Source organism: Muscardinus avellanarius (assembly GCF_963383645.1).
Source record: "Muscardinus avellanarius genome assembly, chromosome: X".
Taxonomy (NCBI): Eukaryota; Metazoa; Chordata; class Mammalia; order Rodentia; family Gliridae; genus Muscardinus; species Muscardinus avellanarius.
The window spans coordinates 49,053,168-49,074,866 of record NC_137792.1 but is presented as its reverse complement, the minus strand read 5'-3'; the positions used below and the strand labels follow the sequence as shown (position 1 = coordinate 49,074,866).

Genomic DNA, 21,699 nt, shown 5'->3' with positions numbered 1-21,699 from the left:
TACTGGGAATATTACAACAAAAAGAAGCCAATTTGGTATTCTCATGATGGACGATATATTTGGTAGTGTTAATTGGTTTCACACAGCATGTTCATGAATATCATGAATAAATGGAATACCATGAACAAAATGACTTATTAGGACCAGGATGGTCCCATATTGGTGGCTACTCTTGATTGATTAGTTCTTGCTAATAGTATTAAAATGAACCCTGTTGTACCCAGGCCGATGTCACAGGAGCAGAGAAAGAGAGCACCAACCAAAGTGGAATGTGGAAGATTAGTTTATTTAACCCCAGTAAAAACAGACTAGCCAGGCTAGGGACACAGTCTGGCACTCAGTCCAGAGCTGTGACCACGAGCTGAACTTAAAAGGGTTTTTTAAAGGTGAAAGCCATGCATAGGTGGCTGAGGGTAGGGGGGAGGCCCATAGTTATTGTCTGACAAAACTGCAACATTGTATGGAGTGGAGCTGGGTGTTCCAGGATGTTGCTACATTTAAAATAATACCCTCCACGGATGTTACTTTAACTCCCTGAAAAGCCCAGGAAGAACATTAACAAAAGGTTCAAACTACTAAACAATTTTGGCTTCTTGGACACAGTGGGGGAATTCTAGTAACTGTGGGATCACAGCTGGGTCAAACATGGAGTCTCTCTTGTTAGGGCCTTATACCCTAGCAGGAGATTTTTTTTAATTTATTATTTTTGGTGGTACTGGGGTTCCTGGAAGCCCTTCTTCCTCCGGGCTACACTCCCAGACCTATTTTTTTATATTTTTGAAACAGGGTCTCTTACGCCAGCACAGCTGGCTTCGAACCTGCGCGATCCTCCTGTCTCCGCCTCCCAAGCGCTGGGATTACAAGCGTGCGCCACCACGCCCGGCAGAGATTTTTGACTTGTGAACAAGATTCACATTTATAAGACTGAAGTTAGGAATTAATGCTGTAAGTCAAATGTTATGGTTGTAATGGCACTGAGGATTCTTCTTCCCAATTTAACTAAATTTTCTTTGAATAGGGAAATTAAAACAAATAGGCAGCTTAGTACAGCTTCAACAAGTCTTTATTAGAAAATCAGTAGGGCCAGGCATGGTGGCACACTTGTAATCCCAGAATTTGGGAAGCAGAGACCGGAGGATTGTGGTTCTTGGATAGCCTCAGCTACTTAGCAAGTCCCTTTGCAACTCAGTGAAACCCTGTTTCATATTAAAAATACTAAAAAGTAGGGCTGGGGGTGTAGCTCAGAGGTAGAATGCACCTGGGTTCCATCCCCAGTGCAGTAAAGAAAATCAGTAGGAAAATAGAAAGGGAAGAGAAGCAAAGCAGTGTGCCTAGCAGCCACACTGTAGAGACCAAAAGTGGAATTCTGCCCCCTTCCCTACCCTATCCTAGGCCTTTAAGTAGATTTTGTATTGTAATATTCTTTTTTTTTTTTTTTGGCGGGTCTGGGGATGGAACCCAGGATCATTCAACATCTGAGCTACACCCCCTGCCCTATTTTTTTATTCTTTATTTTGAAAACAGGTCTCACTGAGTTTCAGAGGGCCTCACTATGTAGCTGTGGCTGTCCACAAACCATGATCCTTCAGTATCAGCCTCCGGAATGTGGGGATTACAAGCGTGTGCCACCATGCCTGCTTGTATTGTAATATTCTTATCAGCGTTACCAAGGCAATGGGCTAGTAACTTTTTTTTTTCACCAGGTGGTGCCTCTTTGCCTCTGGACAGTGCACTTACAACACAGAGGTCAATAATCTACTTTATTTCCACCTCTCTTGTATTGGGCTATATTGGTTGCTCATCAACTATGGGTGCTTTGAAGCTCAAGGAGTTTACCTCTCCTATACCCAGGCTAGGTCACAAGGAGAGGAGGTAAATAGAGGCACTGGTTGCCTCTACATATATTAGGGCTAAAACTTCAGTTGTCTCTAGGGTTTTTAAAGCTACAGGCCTTAGTGAGGCCGGGATCAGAGCCTGCTGTGAGGCAAGGCCGGTACTGGGGCCTTCAAGGCTGGGATCGGAGCCTGCCGAGGGGTTAGGCTGGTGCCAGGGCCAGAAAGGCCAGCATCAGAGCCTTCTGCGAGGCAAGGCCGGTGCTGGGGCCTCCGAGGACAGGATAAGAGCCTGCTGAGGGGTTAGGCCGGTGCTGGGGCCAGCAGCTGGCATCGGAGCCTTCTGTGAGGCAAGGCTGCTACTGAGGCCTCCGAGGCCGGGATCGGAGCCTGCCGAGGGGTTAGGCCATGCTGGGGCCAGCGTGACCGGGATCAGAGTTCACCATGAGGCAAGGCTGGTGCTGGGGCTCCGAGGCCGGGATCGGAGCTGAGGGGTTAGGCCGATGCCGGGGCCAGCGAGGCCGGCATCGGAGCCTGCCGTGAGGCAAGGCCGGTACTGGGGCCTCTGAGGCCAGGATAAGAGCCTGCCGAGGGGTTAGGCCGGTGCCGGTGCCAATGGCAGGCATTGGAGCCTGCCATGAGGCAAGGCTGCTACTGGGGCTTCCGAGGCTGGGATTGGAGCCTGCCAATGGGTTAGGCCGATGCTGGGGCCAGCGGTCAGCATTGGAGCCTGCCGTGAGGCAAGGCCGGTGCTGGGGACTCCGAGGCTGGGATAAGAGCCTGCTGAGGGGTTAGGCCAGTGCCGGGACCAGCAGCCGGCATCGGAGCCTTCCGTGAGGCAAGGCCACTACTGAGGCCTCCAAGGCCGAATCGGAGCCTGCCGAGGGGTTAGACGGGTGTTGGGGCCAGTGAGGCCATCATTGGAACCTGCCGTGAGGCAATGCCGGCGCTGGGGTCTCTGAGGCCGGGATCGGAGCCTGCCGAGGGGTTAGGCCGGTGCTGGGGCCAGTGAGGCCGGGATCGGGGCTCACCGTGAGGCAAGGCCGCGGTGCTGAGGCCTCCGTGGCCGGGATTGGAACCTGCTGAGGGGTTAGGCCGATGCCAGGGCCAACGGCCGGCATCGGAGCCTGACAGGAGGCAAGGCCACTACCGGGGCCTCCGAGGCTGGGATCAGAGCCTGCCGAGGGGTTAGGCCGGTACTGGGGCCAGCGAGGCTGGGATAGGAGCCTACCGTGAAGCTAGGCCGGTGCTCGGGCCTCCGAGGCCAGGATCGGAGCCTGCTGAGGGGTTAGGCCAGTGCCAGGGCCAATGGCCGGCATCGGAGCCTTCCGTGAGGCAAGGCTGCTGCTTGATCCAGTGAGGTATGGATCAGTCCACCAGGTAGCCAGGCCACTACTGGGGCCATCAAGAGTGGGATCGGTACTTGCAATGCGGCATGCACAGAGAAATATCGCAGAAAATAAAATTCAGATGCTTCCCCTAATCAGCAAGAACTAGGAGGAAAGGGGCAACGGGAAGAGGTCGAGCTATAGAAAGGGCCCTATAGTGAAGCAACTAAGGTGACCAATCAGAGGGTATGGAATAGTGGAGGACGGAGCCTCTTTAAATCGCAGGAGGTACATAAACAAATGTATCAAAGTTAATCACCAAACAAGCATGGGATCGAGGGAGGGGGAGGGAATGGGATGGGGGCTGGATGAGGGCTAATTGGATGATGTGTGCTTGTATATCCTCTCAAGTCTTGTACTCCAATGTGATATATGATTACAATGCACCAATTAAAAAATAAAGATAATAAAATGTAAAAAAAAAGCTACAGGCCTTAATTTACTTTACATTCTTACTGTAGGTTAGTCATTAGGACAAAGGGCAGAGAGAGAGATGAGCTCTGCAGTGTAACAGCTGCTGCCCCTTCTTGCCTGAGTGCCTACACAGCACCCAGGCTCTAACTGCTTTTTATATTTTGGAAATTAGTACCAAAAAAATTTCAGCTTGGAATTCTTTCTGTTTTTAAATGTAACCAAATTGGAGATACAATTCCAGAAAAAAATTCAGAAAATTTATTATTCTGCTCTATAGAACTAGTCCTGGTACAAAAATCTAAAGCTAGGGTTCTCCAGAGAAACAAAACCAATAAATAAATATCTATTTATTTCAAGGAATTGGCACACTCAATTATTTTCTAATACTCTCACATCAAACATATGTATTAAAAAGGCATAAAGTATACATTTAGTATTTAGAAGAAAAGCATTATTTTTCATCAGTAGGATAGAATGGATAATGTCAGGTCCAGTATTTGTTTTCACTTAAGTATTAGAAGATCATAAGAAGTAACAAGTAATGTGATTAAGATAAGGGAGGACATACGAATATTTCCAAAGACATCACAATATAATAATAGGTTAATAGCTCAAGCTATTTCTACTTGATTTATTGTTTTGACATTTTTGGAAATTATTATATTTCAAATTGTATTTTCCCATTTTACCTAATAGTAAAATAGGGCTCTTCAAATCTTCCCTATTGCTAATGATTATCATTTTCTTAACATATCTGTTACTGGGAGAGATGCTAAATATCCCAGTTTGTAGATTTCTCAATTTCAGTTAATTATAGGAGTGTGTATATTTTGAGGCTTTAAAATGATAGGTCGGATCTCTCCCTTCCCCCACGTGACCCCTCTGTGGGGACAGGAGGCCAAACCCCAGAAGCCAGAGTGGAGATGCCACGAGACCCCAGGCATTGTGAGGCAGACTCCAGGCATCGCGAGGCTCCAGATGTTGTGAGAGAATAGGCATTCCCACACTGTTAGTACCCCCCATCCCTCCCGCACTTAAAACATTGATATTTCCACTCTGCCATGTGACTATGTTGGCCAACTGGGAAAACATGCAACTCTCCGGACCATGCATGGCTCATCGGTTCCTTCCCCAATGGCTGGCAGACTCCTTGAAGGCACCAGGTTTGATTAAAGCAGCAGTTTTGGTAATCTGGTTGGTATTTGCCTCCTTTGATTCCCTAGCTCAATTTCAATGTTACACACACACACACACACACACACACACACACACATCCAAAATAACTAGAAGTGTAGTATATTTACCCTGAATTTCTCTTTTGATCACTTAAGAATTGAAAGTATTAAAATATGTTCGTAAATATTTACTTTTTACCCTCTACCTTCATTACAATTTATATATTCCTCTTTTAAAGAGTATATAGATCTATTCTGAATTTGTCCCAATAATATCTACCTTTGCACTCATTTCTGTTATCTTATTTCTCCTTCCTATTTGTTGTGACTTTTTTCTTGTTTTCTCATTCATTGTCCTCTCATTTGATTTTCATTTGATTATTGATAATGGCTTCTTTTGAATGGATTGAATTTTCTTTACCACCTTATTTCCTTTAGTAGTTTGAAAGTAATATATCCTACTTTTATTTGTTAAGACATTTTAACATGCTCCCTAAAATTGCCAAGTCAGGTATGATGCCATGAATAAATACTTGCTCAAAGAATGCTCTACCCCAACTCAGTGTCCAATATGTAAACATTAAGAACTCAACACAAGCTGGGCATGGTGATGCATGCTTGTAACACCAGCATTCAGGAGGAGGAGACCACCGGAGGATAGTGGTTCATGGACAACCTCATCTACTTAGCGAGGCCCTTTGCAACTCAGTGAGACCATGTATCAAAAATAAAACAAGACTAAAAACTAGGGCTGGGAGTGTAGCTCAGAGGTACAATGCCCCTGGGTTCCATCCCCAGTAACTAACACACACACACACACACACACACACACACACACACACACACACACACACAAGAAAATGTAAAAGAAAAAACCTCAACACAAGTTAATGGACATTGCTACAAAATATTAAACTCGATTAATTTGCCTTGGAGGTGAGAGGGTTGTGATAAAGCAGGGATCCAACACTTACAGAATTGCATCAATAATTCTAAGTGCCTTATATGCAATTTTTCCTCATTTGATCCTCATCATGCAGATATACATTTTTATATCCTTATTTGAAATGGGAAAATAAGAATCAGAGACTTAACCTGAAAATGTAAATCTAAGTCTTTGGCTGAAAATTTCAGAGATCTTCCACCATTCTACATTTTCTTCAGAAGTAGATAATACATGGCATCTACATGTGGCCTGTCATACTGAACAGTTGAATTTGTGAGGCCCAGGTTATTTTCTTGAACAAGAGAAATCCAAACACAGAACAGTTAGCATTTTGCCTCACAACACATTTTCCACCTTTAAAACTGTCACTGCTATACAACTGTAGAAAACTCATCCTCCATGGACTTGATCAGAAAAGGAACACAAGAGCTGGGCATGGTGGTGTACGTTTATAATCCCAGAATTCGGGGATGCTGGGATGAGACAGGAGGATCGCGATTTGTGGACAGCCTCAGCTACTTAGTAAGATGCTTTGCGACTTGGTGAAACCCTGTTTCAAAATAAAAAATAAAAAATAGGGCTGGGGATGTAGCTCAGAGGTAGAATGCCCCTTGGTTCCTTCCTAGTACCTAAAAAAAAAGGAACACAATGATTTGCATCTTTCATGGTATGAGCCATCACTTGTTCAACACTTCTTGGCTACCTGTGAATAATTTTTTTCTTAGAAGGGCACAGAGATGCTCCTCAGTGATTGCCACACATAGAAATATATTGATTATATACACAGTCAAAATTCTTGAATAATCAGAAATAGTTATTTCTCTGCCTGTGTTCTGCCTTTTAAAAAAACAGTTCACTTTAAGCAATTTAACATCTTTGCTTAGCCACTCCTCCACCCCAACTCACCCTGCACTCATTCACACCAGGGGTCTCAACGACTTAGGTTATTTATCTACAAAGTAAGACTAATTCTACTACCACAAAAGACAAATCAAATTAAAATCACAGAAAATATCCTTAACATGTGGTAGGCACTGAATACAATAAGAATTAATGCCAATTTCTTATTTTTAAATGTTTAATTAAAACATTAGTTTGAGCTGGGAGTGGTGATGCACGCTTGTTGTTTCAGTACTTGGGAGGATCACAGATTTCCGGTCAGCCCCAGCGACTTAGGCCCTCTGCAACTTACTGAGACTCTATTTCAAAATAAAGAATAAAAAATAGGGCTGGGGATATAGCTCAGAGGTAGAATGCCCTGAGATTCCATCCCCAGTACTACAAAAAATAAATAAAACATTGGTTTGTCAAGTAATTGTTCTACATTGATTTTTGCTTCAACTACCAAACAGAATTTAGAAAACTCAAGAGAAAAAGTCAATTTTATTTTATATACAAGCAGATTTACTCTTTCAGTTGCTCCTTTTTTCTTCATAATTTTCTTCCTTAACAATTGTGTAAAATTTGGGAATCTTCTTTTAACCACTCCCCCTCATCATCAATATTTATGGATAATTTACAGTGCACAATAGAACATACAGAAAACATTGCCCCTGCTCTTGAGCTTAAATTCTAAAAGAAAAAAAATTACACTTCTTTTAAACAGAAATTTTTGTTTGGTGTTTTCTGTTTAGTACTGAGGAAATATTCTGTAGGGTGGTCTTTGGATACAACTTAGCCCCATTATTATTTAATGTAAAGAAAAGGAAGGATTTTAAAAGAAAGCAGACAATGACAGACCCAGGATTGGTAGGGTTTACAGGGAGATAAACACAATCTCATCAACTAAATAGAGATGAGTTGTAGTACAGAAGATGAACGAAATAGTGTGTGGGGTGCAAGCAAAGGAAGCAGGATATCTTAGGTATTGATTAGAGCCAGAAAGATCATGCAGCCTTTTTAACAACTTTTTTTTTTTTTTTTGGTGCTGGGGATTGAACCCAGGGGGCTTTCCATTTCTAAGCTATACCTCCAGCCCTATTTTATTTTGAAACAAATTCTCATTAAGTTGCAGAGGGCATCACTAAGTTTCTGAAGCTGGCTTCCAACTGTAATCCTCCTGTCTCAGCCTCCCAAGTACTGACATTAAAAACGTGTGCAACCCTGCTGTCTTTTTAATCAATTTTAAAGCAGATCTACTTGCAATAAACTCTCTGCTATCCTTTACCTGATAATGTTTATTTCACCTTCATTCCTAAAATACATTTCCGCCATTTATGGGGTCCTGCATTGACAGCTTTTATCGTTTTCTATTATAACTTGTGAATGTTGTTACCACTCCATTATGGCCCCCATCGTTTTTGATGAGGACTCTCCTGGGATGTCAAATTGCATGAATTCTTAAGTCTTTGCTTATAGTTTAAAAAATCACTAAGGCTCTGTTTATTTTTCTAGTTTATTTTCTATTTCATTCAGACCGTATTATTTTTATTGCTTGTTATGTCTGGATATAGAATATCCCAAGAAGAGCTCAAGCATTAATATTCAGACTTGATATAATTAGGTCATGAGGGTTGTAATTTCATCAGTGGATAAATACATTATGGATTTACTGGGTGGTAACCTGGGTAGGTAGGGTGTGACTGAGGAGGTGGCTCTCTGGGGGTGTGGCCTTGGAATTATATATAAACCCTCCTCCCCTTTCTCACTCTTTCTCTCTCTTGCTTCAAGCCTCCTGATGTGAGAAGAGAGCCTTCTTTCCTTCTCTCTGCTTCCTGCCACCATGCCCTGAGTTCCTCAAACCCAGTCTGACATGAACTGAAATTCTGAGATCTCCAAAAACTATGAGCAAATAAATCTTCCTTCCTCTAAACTGTGTGGTCAGTTGTTTTGTATTACCACAGTGAAAATGTTGACTGAGACATCTCTCTAACTTTAGCTTCAAAGATTTTCCCTTCATTTCTCTACACTGTCAAGTCTATACACTTTTAATTAATCTAGTTTTTGTTTTGACTATTATTATTTTTGCACTACTGGGGATGGAACCTAGGGGCATTCTACCTATGAACTACACCCCCAGCCCTATTTTTTATTCTTTATTTTGAAACAGGGTCTCACTGAGTTGCAAAGGGCCTCACTAAGTAGTAGCTGAGGATTGCTGAGAACTGTGATACCCTTATCTCAGCCTCCCAAATGCTGGGATTACAAGTGTGCGCCACCATACCTGGCTGACTATTCTATTTTTATTTATTTATTTATTTATTTTTTATTTATTTATTTATTTTTTATTGGTGCACTGTATTCATACATCATAGTGGGATACAAACTTTTGTAGAAATACATGCACACATCACCCAGTCAGCCCCCAGCCGATCCCCACCCCAGTCTCTCCCCATCCCTCCTTCCCATGCTTGGCTTAGTGGTTGACATCTAGTATTATAGCAATTTATCCAAAATTAAAAATGATAATCTCACATAACAGTTTCATTTGTCTGATACCAAGCTTTTGATGACTTAAAGATAACATTTCAATATTTCTTTTTGATTTCTTTCTTACCAGAGAATATTTTTTTCTATTTTTTTAGGTGAAAATATCATTTATTTATATATTTATTTTTCAGAAAAAAAATCTATCCTAATATGGAATATGGACTCTAGATACCCAAAACGATCTTGAAATAGAACAAAGCTAGAAGATATATATTTTCTGATTTCAAACCATATAAAGCTACAATAATTGAAACAGTGTAGTACTGTTCTAAAGGCGGATATATAAACCATTGGAGTTAAATAAAAGCCTAGAGCTAAATTATTCCCTATATTGTCAAGTTATTTTTGACAAGGTTTCCACGAACATTTGGTGGAGGAAATAATAATCTTTTAACTAAATATTGTTGAAAAATAATACTTACATGGAAAAGAATAAAATTGGACCCTTACCTAATCCCATATACAAATATTAACTCAAAATAGATAAAAGACCTAAATATAAATCTTAAGACTATAAACTTTTAGAAGAAAATCTGGGTCATAAAACCTCACAACATTGAAATTGGCAGTGATTTCTTGGATATGATTTCAATGGCACAGGCAACAGAAGAGTATACAAACTCCCTAAAAAATAAAAAAAATATTGTATATCCAAAGACAATGTAAACAGAGTTAAAAGTTACTAATAGAATGGGATAAAATATTTCCAAATGCTATATCTGAAGGTATATTAATATTCCAACTAGACATCCTAAAAATTAACAACAATAAAGGCAAACAATACAATTTAGAGATAGGTAAAAGACTAACATAAATAATGAATCTCCACAGATAACCAATCTTAGTTGTCTGTTGGATGGAAAATCTTGTTTCTCTGGTTCTGGTGTGTGTTACCTATTTCTTCTTTGTAGTTAATCTCTTTGAGTATTTTCTCTAGCGCTGGTTTTAAAGACATAAATTCCTTCAGTTTCTGTTTGTCATGGAAGCTTCTTATTTTTCCATCTAATTTGATAGAAAGTTTTGCTGGGTAGGAAATTTTTGGCTGGAAGTTGTTTTCTTTCAGAGTTTGGAATATGTTACTCCAAGCCCTTCTGGCTCTCATGACTTGGTTTGGGAAGTCTGGAGTGATTCTAATTGGTTTGCCTCTGAATGTCACTTGGTCCTTTGTTCTTGTTGCCTTTAAGATTCTCTGCTTGGCTTTCACATTGGTCATTTTGACATTTATGTGGCGTGGGGATCCTCTTCTCCGATCCTGTCTAAAGGGAGTTCTATAAATTTCCTGGACCTGTGTATCAACCTCTTGCTTTATGTCTGGAAAATTTTCTGCTATTACTTCCTTGAAGAGATTGTTGATCCCTTTGGTTTCACTTTCTTTTCCCTCCTCTATTCCAATTATTCTTAGGTTAGCTCTCTTAAAATGGGCCCATATTTCTTCAATGTCAGATTCCTGCTGTTGGATATTTTTTTCTAGATTAGAAACTATGCGTTCATTTTTGGAGTGATCATCTTCTAAGAGCGAGATTCTGTTCTCCATGTGGTCTAATTGGTTGTTCGTGCTTTGAATTGAGGCCTTTACTTCATTAATTGCATCCTTTATCTCTTTTTGGCTCTCTTTCTGAATTCTTTTCGAAGTACCTCTATTATTTCTACAGTTATTTTCCTGATTTGATCTTCTAGAAATCTCTGATTTTCTGTTTTATTGGGTTCTGATGTTTTGGGGTTGTGGGCATTCATTGCTCCAGTGTTATTCCACTTTCTCATGTTTTCAGAAGTTTGTGCCTTCTCTGGGTTCTTTCCTTGGGTCACTATGACTTTGCTTAAGGTGCTCTGGATCTTGAGTCTGTAGTATCTCTGACCCCACTACTCCTTTACTGGGTTGTATCACAGAGTCTCCGACCCAGGGAGTCGATTGAGGCTGCTTTAGACTATGGGGGGGTGCCAGGTTGCACGTTCTCCTATGGTGTGGTATCTCTGCCACCGCCACTCCCCCACTGGGTCAAGTCCCAGGGAGTACAGTACGGGGATTTCTCCTCTGTGGCCCGCAATTTGACTCACTGTTTTTGAGTACGCAGATATAGCTGTACTGGATTCGGTGAATTCACTGCCGCTGCCGCCGGTGGCAATATGGCGCCACTGCCACGCCCTCGGCCGTGAGGCTGGCATATTTTTTCTTCTCTGGTTTTGAGTTCCACTCTGAGTCCCTGCGGCGTGTGCTGAGCTCAGCCACTGGGAGCTTTAGATGCTCCCTGCGCAGAAAGATCCCACCTGGCTGTTCCGCAGCGGCTCACCTCGGCTTGCTGTAGCCGTCCGGTGAACTCGCCGCTGCCACCGGCAGTATGGCGCTGCTGCCGCGTCCTTGGGCGTGAGCCGGTGTATCTCCTCTGTGGCTCTGAGCTCTGTTCTCAGTCTGCTTTCTCTCTGGAGCCTGGTGATTTTTTTTGTTTCTTTGGTGATGGTGTTTTCTGGCTATGAAAGGTGCTGATTTTTTGGTAATGGAGATTGGTTGTTAGCGGGGCTCTTAAGCCCCGCTTTTCTCGGTGGCCATCTTCCTGGAAGTCTCCCTCTATTTTTAATTTTGAAATGTTTACTGGATTTTCTTTGTATCATCTCCTAACTTTGCTCTTTCGCGTGTTTCAAGTATGTTCATAATTTTTCCTTTCAGTAATTTAATGATGGCTGCTTCAAAACCATTTTCAGGAAATTCTCCATATCTGTATCATCTTGGTGTTATCACTTGTAGATTATCATTTCTCATTCAAGTTGAGTTTTCACAGGTTTAGGTTTCTTACTTGGTCCACATTGATGATGACACCATGGTGCCTGTATATGTGTAGGTGTCTCCTTATTGTTCCCTCTATGGCCTCCATTGACAGTTCTGAGGAAAGAGGAAGGCCTGTTACTCCTGGGAAGTTGTATTTATTTTCTTCTTTTGCTGCAACAAATTGCCACAAAGATAGTGGCTTTAAAGACAGCATTAGCCGGATGTGGTGGTGCACACTTGTAATCCCCGCGCTTGGGAGCTGGAGACAGGAGGATCGCTCAGGTTCGAAGCCAGCCATGCTGGCTTAAGAGACCCTGTTTCCAAATAAAAATATAAAATAGGTCTGGGAGTGTAGCCTGGAAGTAGAAGGATTTCCAGGAACCCCAGTACCACCAAAAAATAAATAAATTTAAAAAACAGCATGTACTTTTTAAAAAAAATTTTATTGGTGCACTGTATTCATATATCATAGTGGGATACAAAGAAAACTTTTGTAGACATACATGCACACATCGCCAGTCAACCCCCACCCGATCCCCACCCCATTCCTTCTCCATCCCTCCTTCCCATGCTTGGCTTAGTGGTTGACATCTAGTATTATAGCAATTTATCCAAAATTAAAAATGATAATCTCACATAACAGTTTCATTTGTCTGATACCAAGCTTTTGATAAATTAAAGATAACATTTCAATATTTCTTTTTGCTTTCTTTCTTACCAGAGAATATTTTTTCTTTTTTTTTTAGGTGAAACTATCATATATTTATATATTTATTTTTCAGAAAAAATCTATCCTAATATGGAATATGGACTCTAGATACCCAAAACGATCTCGAAAAAGAACAAAGTTAGAAGATGTATATTTTCTGATTTCAAACCATATAAAGCTACAATAATCGAAACAGTGTAGTACTATTCTAAAGGCAAATATATGAACCATTGGAGTTAAATAAAAGCCTAGAGCTAAATTCTTCCATATATTGTCAAGTTATATTTGACAAGGTTTCCACGAACATTTGGTGGAGGAAATAATAATCTTTTAACTACATAGCCTTCTTTGACACCACCCCAGTGGGGAAGGAGAATTTTTGGCACCTCACTGCAGCCATATGAGGGTAGAAGTCTAGGTTTCTTACTTTGTTGCTAGGAGTTGGGAATGCAGCCATTGCTCTTTCTGTGGTGTTTTGCCTTATTCTTTTAAAGTTTTCTGTAGTACTAGGCTGCCCTTTCATTGTCCTTTAGCTAAAGAAAGAAGGCGTTTAAAAGGACCTTTCTTCTATATGTCCATTGTCATTTCTAGGTTGCTGTTTTATCTAGCTCCAAATCTGGGATATATGACATTAAAAGAAACCCAGGACTTGGTGTGGTGGTGCACACTTGTAATCCCAACATTCGGGAGGCTGAAACAGGGGGATCGAGGTTCACAGACAGCTTCAGCTAGTGAGGCCCTTTGCAAGTCAGTGAGACCCTGTTTCAAAATAAAGAATAAAAAATAGGGCTGGGGATGTAGCTCGCAGCTAGAATTCCCCTGGGTTCCATCCCTAGTACCGAAAAAAAAAAAAAAAAAAAGAAACCCAGGAGTTGGGCATGGTGGCACATCCCTGTAATCTCAGTACACTGAAGCTGAGACAGGAATATTGCAGGTTCACAGTCAGCCTCAGCAACGTAGTGATGCTCTCTGCAACTTAATGAGACCCTGTTTCAAAATAAAGAATAAAAAATAGGGCAAGAGGTGTACCTCAGAGATAGAATTCCACTAGGTTAAGTCCCCAGTCCCACAGAAAGAAAGAAAAAAAGAAGAAAGAAAAAAAGAAAGGAAGAAAGGAAGAAAGAAACAAAGAAAGAAAAAAGAAAGAAAGAAAGACCAGGAAATCCTGTTTCATGTTGATTTAATACCGTCAAGATCTTTAGGTAGTTGTTCTCCTCAGTACCTTTTTTTTTTTTTTGTGGTACTGGGGTTCCTGGAAGCCCTTCTACCTCTGGCTACACTCCCACGGGCTACACTCCCAGACCTATTTTTATACTTTTTTATGTGGAAACAGGGTCTCTTAAGCCAGTGCGGCTGGCTTTGAACCTGTGCGATCCTCCTGTCTCTGCCTCCCAAGCGCGGGGATTACAAGAGTGTGCCACCACGCCCGGCTCCTCAGTACCTTTTAGAATCTTATTGCACACACACGTGTGTGTGTGTGTGTGTGTGTGTGTGTGTGTGTGTGTGTGTGTGTATGCGTGTGTATACATACACGATTGGGGGTTTTAGCTTACTTAGTGGGAAGGGAGTAGGAAAAAAATAATCTTAATCCATATTGTTCCAGAATTTGAATTGTAAAAAAATTTATTTAAATGGTTATTAACATATACCTTCAATTTTAAATTAAATTATATTTAATTTCAATTTAATAATTAAAATTTAAAGATGCATGTTATGGTTAGATACAGAATGTCCTTGAAGAGCTCATGTATTAATGTTCAGGGATGAACTTTATGTAATTAAGTCAAGGAGGTTGTAATCTCATGAGTGTGTAAATCTATTTGAGTTTACTGGACAGTAACCTAAGCAGGTAGTGTGTGGCTTGAGAAGGTGGGTCTTTGGGGGTATGGCCTTGGTACTGTGTGTTTGTATTTGAATCCCCTGTTTTCTTGCTCTCTTTTGCTTCCAGCCTCCATGATGTGGAAGCAGAGCCCTTCCGTTCTCCCTTTACTCCCCCCCCCCTTTGTTTTCACCTCTGTGTCCTGAGCTCCATAGACCTGGCCTGACTTAGACTAAACTCTGAAATCTTCAAAAGAACTGTGTGCAAATAAACCTTCCTTCCTCTACGTTTGTATATTCAGTTGTTGTTTTGGATTATAATAATGAGAATGTTGGCTGAGACACTGTGTTATTAAGATATAATTGACATGTCTTCCCTTCTAGTGTACTTGATTAAGGAGGTTAATGACAGAATTCAGGAGCTGGAGGCACCTCATACACTTCATACCTAATTATTAATTAGGGACACTGAATTGCAGGCAATGACAGAGCACTTAGGAACCATTTGGTCTGTTAACTGTTCAGAGGCTACATTTGACTTCAGATGAATTGCTTGACTTCAGACAAATCTTCAGCCCCTCTGAGCCCTCGAATCTCAAAAATAGGCAACATATTCCTACAATATACATGTGAAGAACAAATGTGCTATTGTATGTATCATGGCTGTCAGGTGGAAAACATTGACCACATGATAGTGTTTTGGCTCATGATATTTATATAGCTGCAGAAAAATGATAGAGAACACACTAGGTATATCTGTTATTTCTAAACTGCAGGTGAATAGTTCACACCCCCTCCAGACATCTGTCAGGTTTCAGGAGGAATCAATGTTTCAGATCCCTGTGACTTCCGATTCCAGGCACATTTAAGAAATATGGAAATTAAATGCCCGTTGTCTATAACGACATCTGTTGGCCCAGTAGTCCTCTTTACCTCAGAACAATGGGAGCAACTATAATGTTAGTAGAAAGTGCTTCTGATTTAATCTTGGTTTACATGTACAGTTAATGATAACCCATGCTTCACCAAAAAAATCATCACTTTTTTTTCACTTCAATACTTACTGTTTATGAATTGCAGCTTCTCTCTAGTGCACATCAGGACCCCAACTTGATCGCCAGTTGTGTGACTTCAGACAAATCCTCAGCCCCTCTGAGCCCAAACATCTAAAAAGTGGATAGACTACTCCTTATTATTCTGGATACCTGGATTTTTCTTTTAGAAGAGAGAACCTCATGATGATCTATTCTCTTTTTTTATTTTATTTTATGTATGTATGTATGTATGTATGTATGTATGTATGTATGTATTTATTTATTTTGGTGGTTCCTGGAAGCCCTTCTACCTCCGGGCTACACTCCCAGACCTATTTTATATTTTTATTTGGAAACAGGGTCTCTTACGCCAGCGCGGCTGGCTTCGAACCTGCGCAATCCTCCTGTCTCCGCCTCCCAAGCGTGGGGATTACAAGCGTGCGCCACCACGCCCGGCTCATGATGATTTACTCTAAACCTATGAAATCTCCCTGCCTCATGTTGACCTCTACGAAACTTTCTTACATGGCCCAGATATACTAGTCTCTTTAGGCAGGCCACATTTTAAGATGGAACAAGGATTTTTTCAAGCTTCTCAAGGGCTGATTGTGTCCAATATCCTTTCTAAAGTCAATTCAGCACAACTAACCAAAGTTAAAGACTCAATTTTAGCTTCTTACCCCACAAGGGGTTAAAGGGCTAACATAGAAACTACGAAAGGTAAACATTTGGTGTATTTTATGGAATCAGTGCTTTTATAGTTGCCTTGCTCCTTTTATCCCCCCCCCATGGATGTGATTAAGCTTGAACAAATAAATATATGAAGCAAAAGAAAACTTTTTGACTGGCCATTGTGCTAACAAGGTTGCTTTCACTTGCATCTGGTTGGTTTAATTAATTAAAGGTAATCTGTTCATTTTTGGTAATTTCTTCAAAGCCTTCAATCATTGCATTAAGTAAGAAGCATTTCAAAGCATTGTATTAAGTAAAATTATATTGAGATAAACCTGAATTTGACTCCATATTAGATGGGTTATGAAATCACCAAGATGGCTACTTGGCCTTTCTAAACTCTCTAAAATGGAGCTTTGTATGAATCAGCACACTGTGACTCATCATTTTTAACCAACTTGGAAATTATTCTTCGACATCATTTCTTGGAAAATTTTATTTGGAGAGCGGAGGGATGCCCCCAGTGCAGGATTTGAATACCTGTGTTCTTCTCTGAATTCAATTTCCTGTGAAATTACTAAAATTAAGGATTTAAGAGGATGTAAGAAATCCTGGCATTGCTGGATTCCCTTTTGAGAGTGCTAACTATGTTACCTATATTTTCATGCATTCAGTCATATATAAAACAAATGTTTTCTGAGCACCTAATGTGTTCATCTGGTCCTGTTTTTGCAGAGCACAGCTACACTGGTGAGCAAAAGATACCAAGTTCCTGCTCTCAGAAAATAAACACAAACCTTTTATAAGAGTCCCGGCTCATGTCCAAGCCTTGGATACTTGTCCTGTGTCTGGTTCTAGATATAGAAACATTGTCCAGGCCACTCATTTCTGCAGTGGGGTGCAGGATTTGTGTATTTTCCCCCACAAAAACCTGTGCATACCTAAGCCACTGCAGTCTATACATACAGTCTTTACCCTGTTCTCTTCATCCAGTGTAAACTTAGGTGGCTTTGCGTGTTCCCTGTGAGCTGGCAGAGGACTTTGTTGTTCCCAGCCCACTACCTGGATCCATCTTTGGTGCAAGCAGCATTTTGTGTGCTCTCATTTATTTCTTGGCATGTGGGACGAAGCAATGTGGACTGGGGTTATTTACAAAGAATTCTCCCTACTTTCTTTTCCTAGTGTAGTACTGTGTCACTCTGAAAATTCCACTATTGGCTTGGCAACTTGTGGGCCCACTTGTTTTGTGAAGGTGATACCTGTTGTACCATCCCTTGCCTGGCAGACTGAAATCTCTCCAGTGTAATTTTTTTGTTCACCCAGGAGATATAAGTGTAGTGGGGGAATGGGCCTAGTTCTGTTACTTTTACTAAGCAGTGGGGCTTTGCTGAATTTAGGGTTTACAGGGAATTCACTGGCATCGATTAGAGTGTTGTAGTCTCTTAGGGTTTCCTTGGCACTCACAGAAAAGTACTGTGATCCATATTTTATCACAAAGAATTTACTTTGCACTCCTTCTGTGAGGATCTAGCTTGCTCTGGAAAATTCATGCCTGGCTTGGGAACCTGTGGGCTTTCTATTGCAGAGGGGAAGGCACCAGCATGTAGTCTGCACACAAGAGTGAACCCTTGTGGGTGGGGTTTTAATGTGCACCAAAGAGTGTTTGATGTGCTGTGAGCCTGGGTGGTTAGATTAGGACCCAGTGGTGTTTTTTTTTTTTTATTGGTGTATTGTAGTAAAACATTTTAATGGGATACAAGGCAGTGGAGACATATATGCACACACCACCCAATTAGCCCTTACCCAATTCCCACCCCACTCCCTCCTCCTTCCTCCTTCTCGTGTTTGGCTTAATGATTTATATTGATATGTTTGTTAAAGTACATCATGTGCATGCTGGTGGTGGTTTTAGTGAATTTAGACTTGCAGCAACATCACTGGTTCAAGGCCTCAGCAGATAATTTCCTTGAAATCCTTCTGGTTCTGCTAATTGTTTTGGCTGGAGTCAGTATGCACAGGAAAATTCTACAAGGGGGTCTCTCAAATCATTGTTAGATGGAGTCAGTTGAAATTCCAAAAAAGAAAAAAAAACCACTAACTATCAGGGCGATTGGACCAAAATATTTATTAAGAGCTTACAGGGCGATACAGCTTATCTTTGCAAGGACAGCAAAGGAATGTTCAGTCATACAAGGTTTTAAGAAATTTTAACTCAGTCATAGCTACTTCCTCAAAGTGTTTTGGTCAGCAATCTAAATATCCTCATCAGTGCCTGGTAATTTTAAAGACACTGGCTTAAGCTCAAGTCTCCTAAAAAATAACTGTTGGTAGCTGGGTCACATAAATCTCTTGATTACTTTGATTTATTTTTTTGTGGGTCTGGGGATGGAACCCAGAGGCATTTGACCTCCGAGCTATACCCCCTGCCCTGTTTTTTATCTTTATTTGGAAACAGGGTCTCACTAAGTTGTGGAGGGCCTCACTAAGTAGCTGAGGCTGTCTGTGAACCACGAGCCTTCAGTCTCAGCCTCCCAAATGCTGGGATTACAAGTGTGCACCACAACGCCTGGCTGATTTTTTTTTTTTTTTTTTGCATGTGTGCATCCAGCTTTCCCTACACTATTTGTTGAGGAGACTCCTTTCTAACTGTCTGTGCTTGGTCCCTTTGCCAAAAATCAATTGAGGGTAGCTGTGTGGATTTATTTATTAAAATCTCTGTTCTATTTCATTTTTCATATGAATTGTTGTGAAAGTAAACATTTTGATGGCTTTACCTTTTATTAGCTTTACAGTAGATTTTTTGGGGGGAGTCTGGGGATGGAACCCAGGGGCATTTGACATCCAAGCTACACCCCCGCCCTATTTTTTATTCTTTATTTTGAAACCGGGTCTCACTGAGTTGCAGAGGGCCTCACTAAGTAGCTGAGGCTGTCCGCTAACCGTGATCCTCCGGTCTCAGCCTCCTGAGTGCTGGGATTAAAAGCGTGTGCCACCACGCCCGGCTTTTACAGTAGATTTTTAAAGATCAGATAGTGTGTTATCTCTATCTTTGTTATTTTCTGGCCAAGATTACATTGGCTATCTGGAGACTTTGGGGGTTTCACCTAAATAAGATGTTTTTCTCTCTCCGTAAAAAAATGTCATTGAACTTTAGTTAGGGATTACACTGAATTTTTAGATCACTTTGGGGAGTATAAATATTTTAACAATATTAATTTTTCTAACTCATGGGCATGAGACCTTTATCTGTGCTTTTTAAAATTTCTCTCTTCAATATTGTATATATTTTAATGTATAGACCTTTTACCTCCTTGGTTAAATTTGTTTCTAATTATTTTATTTTGTTTTATGCTGTTGTAAATGTGATTTTACCCTATTTAGATATTTCATTGTTAGTACTTAGAAATACTACTGACTTTGTTTAGATTTTTTATCAATAATATTTATATTTTATTTATTTATTGTACTTTTATTAGTGCATTATAGGCTCACAACATAATGTAAATCATGTTAACAATGACATACATGAAAATGGCTTTTGGTACCCTCCCTCCTCCCCATTTCCCTCCCTCCCAATACAGAATACCGAGATGGAAGTGTAATGTTGAAATTGAGTGAGGGGTCACGAAGGAGGTAAACACCAGCCTAGTTATCAAAAGATGCTTTAATCTACTCATGCCTTTGGGCGGGTCTGACGACCATGGGAGAAGGGACTGATGAGCCACATGGTCAGTAGAGTCATGCAGGGGAGCAGAAGTACCCCGGGAAGAGAGGGCCCTGACCTATTATGAAAGATCTGGAGACCATTGTATAAGTGTGATTAACCAGTCACAGAGATTGAAGGGTCATATGTTTTCTTTAATAGGTGCAGGGATACAAGACAGACTCCAGAGAATAGAGGAGAAACCTCAGTGGAGCCAGGGAGGAGATATATGGGTAGAGGAGGAGGAAGAATGAGATTCATTAATGGAAATACTACTATAAACTATGTGTACACATAGTGAATACATGTTTAGATTCTGTATCTTGCAATTTTGTAATTTGTTTTAATAGTTCTATTGGTTTTTAAATCTCAACAGTTTAGAACCCAATTTCAGAAACCCCGACAATGAAAAAAACCTACATTTTTAAGGTTCTGTTCCCTTAAAACTACTCATGATCACAAAAAACTTTATTAATCTGAGTTCTTCTGAGGAATTAAACTAACTAAATATATATCCATATGTAAACTAACTATATACATGTGTCTCTCTATATATATGTGTGTGTATATATACATATACATACATGCATATATATGTGTGTGTATGTGTATATATATATATATAGTGTGTGTGTGTGTGTGTGTGTGTGTGTGTGTGTGTGTGTAGAAAGTTACAGAGAGACTTATTTTAAATGACTGGCTCATTGATTGTAAAAACATTCTAAGTCCAAAACCTAGATGGAAGGCTACATACTGGAGATCCATGAACAAGTTTAATTTGAGTTCATATGCAGTCTAATGGCAGTGTACTTTATTTCTTTACAGATATCTATCTTTGTTCTGTTTAACCCTTTCATTAACTGAATAATTCCCATTTACATTAGGGAGGGTAAAAATCACTTATTTAAATGTTAATTTTATCTGAAATGATAATATGTTCAATGATAAAAAATGTTTGTTCAAATACTTGTCCTTCATGGCCCAGAAAGCCTGATACTTAATATTAACCATCATAGGACAGAAGAGCAAAATGGCAGATGAATAAGATGTTCCAGTCATTATCTCCCTGCAGAGACACCACTCTTTTTTTTTTTTTTTTTGAGGTACTGGGGATGAAACCCAGGGACATTCTACCTCCGAGATACACCCCAGCCCTATTTTTATTCTTTATTTTGAAACAGGGTCTCACAGAGTTGCAGAGGGCCTCACTAAGTAGCTGAGGCTGTTTGTGAACTGCGATCCTCCTGTCTCAGCCTCCCGAATGCTGGGATTACAAGCATCTGCCACCACATTGGGCCAGAGACACCACTTTGAACATCTACTTATACACCAATTTATCTTTATCTAAGAAAGTCAGGTGAGAACTAAAAGTGTCTTGTTTCCATGTAATAAAAAAGACTCACTGAAGAAGACAAGAAAGAAAATTGCCTGTATCATCCCGTCTTCCATATCAAGCAGTGAGGCATGTAGAGAGATGCCGCCCCCTTGGAGGAGAGAGAAATGATTGAGTGCAGGCCTTGGTCCTGAAACCCAGTACTGTGTCTGACATTGTAAAACCCAGTGGTATGCAAAGTACAGAAACCTGACTGCGTGTTTCACCCCATCTGCAGATGAAGCCTCTAGACCATTCTTACCCAGTAGTCCAAGAGACTATCTCTACTATTTCTTTCTAAAACTTGAACAGCAGAGAAATGAGCAAGATCTCACTCAGTGGGGAGATGGGCAGGAATGTAAGCACATGATTATACCTTAGGAATCAATAACAAGCCCACTATGGTGAGACATAGCTCCAAATAGAGCACAAAGGCCTATATATTC

The 21,699-nt window shown here is 40.7% G+C and overlaps 1 pseudogene across 1 annotated transcript in view; it reads right to left on the bottom strand.

Moving 5' to 3' along the window:
* Window positions 1–21,699, bottom strand: part of LOC308278885 (BTB/POZ domain-containing protein KCTD3-like) — a 77,269-nt pseudogene that overhangs the window by 20,320 nt on the left and 35,250 nt on the right. The gene's annotated exons all lie outside the window — the stretch shown is intronic.